This window comes from Frankliniella occidentalis, unplaced genomic scaffold (genome assembly GCF_000697945.3).
Source record: "Frankliniella occidentalis isolate FOCC.00 unplaced genomic scaffold, Focc_3.1 Scaffold102, whole genome shotgun sequence".
In the NCBI taxonomy this organism is placed as follows: domain Eukaryota; kingdom Metazoa; phylum Arthropoda; class Insecta; order Thysanoptera; family Thripidae; genus Frankliniella; species Frankliniella occidentalis.
The window spans coordinates 406,848-408,444 of NW_026267231.1; the positions used below are offsets into that span (position 1 = coordinate 406,848).

The following is a 1,597-nucleotide window of genomic DNA, read 5'->3' on the forward strand; positions in this document are numbered from 1 at the left end:
CCCCCCTCTCTCTCTCTCTCTCTCTCTCTCGCTCTCTCTCTCCATCCGCGGTGTCTGGTGTCCCCCCCCTCCCCTCGGTCACCCTCTCCTCTCCTGCTCCCCCTCCCGACATGCACCCAGAATGTGGTGCGGCCGGGCGGTTGTGGTGGGGGCACGTCACCGGCCTGCAGCGCGCTCAGCGTGGCCGCGGATATCCCTGAAAGCTCTGAAATTATTCACGTGACTTTTGGGCGCGGGCGCTGCAGGAGGCGGCGGGATTTGTGTGTGTATGTATCTGTGTGTGTGTGTGTGTGTGTGTGTGTGCTACGGCCGGGCTAAACGCCTGACGACGGTGGTACCTGCCGCCCCCTGTCGGGCAGTCCTGACAACTAGCACGTCCTACCCTTGGGTTTATCAACTCATCTCTGCAATATTTGAAACGCCATGTTGAATGATTCTAGAGATCAGGCGGGAACTCTCGTACCCACCGGCCTGCAGGACGATGAGGAGGGAGTAACAATAAACGATGCTAGAAACAACTTCCTCCCTTCAAACGCCTTGTTCACACTTTGCCTCTCTCTTTTTAGCAAGTGAACCTACAATAAACCCTATTAAACATCGTCAATTTTTTTAAATTTTTGTACTGAATGCTGCAGGGGTGAGCAGCCACTGCCTCGTCAATGCAGACATTGAGTGCAGGCATTGAAAACAAATGCAACAGACATGCGCGCCAGTAAAAAGGGTTGAATCTGTAGTTTTTGCTATAGCGAGCTCAGTGCACCGACCGGGGCCACACTTCGAACAGAGCGACAGCAAGGCGTCGTCCGCCGTGCGCGCATTGTGTAAAGCATTGCCACAAGGTCAGTCAGCCTTACCTTCGGGTCCATACCTTCTGGTGGGGGCCGCGCGGGGGCGTGGTGCGTCCGGGCGGCGCTGCTCACACACTCCGACGCGATGCACAAGAGTGCGGCGGTGCGCGGGACGGGACCGCCTGCCAAACGAATGCGTTGCCTTCTGCTGCAGGACTACCACCAGCATCTGCTGGAGCAGAGGAGCAGAGGGCTCGTCCCAACTATTGCACACACACATACGCTCACACACACACACATACGCACACACACACACAACCACACGCACGGACACACACACACACAACCACACGCACGGACACACACACACACGCACCATCCAGAACGCGCGCACGCACACGCACACTGACAACGGGGGGGAAAATGAAGCCTTGTTTTTTCGTCGAGCCAAAAAGCAGAGAGGGTGAATGTGTGAGCCTTGAGCTGCTGCAGCTGACATGAGGCTTCGTTCTCTGCGCCTGGCATTTCCACACTCGGGACTATGGAGAGTGGTGTGCGAGTATAAAGTATATTCGTAGTTGCCACTATGCGCCTTATTGTGGAGTTTGATTTCAGACTCGCGATAATTATTTATCACGTGCCACAACTCCTTCCCTTTCACAAAAGTAAAATTACAAGGAAACGTTGGGGTACACGCTGCGTGATACGATCCTCCCTCCGGCAGGGCCCCCTCGGGGCTCGTGGGCCCCGGGTCGGACTTGGCGGCATGAATATGCAGACCAGTGTCAGGCGGGGGCGGGCCGGGGGCG

The 1,597-nt window shown here is 56.4% G+C and overlaps 1 protein-coding gene across 7 annotated transcripts in view; it reads left to right on the forward strand.

Moving 5' to 3' along the window:
* LOC113202757 (uncharacterized) overlaps positions 1 to 1,597 on the forward strand; it is a 173,852-nt gene that overhangs the window by 149,460 nt on the left and 22,795 nt on the right. The window lies entirely within an intron of this gene.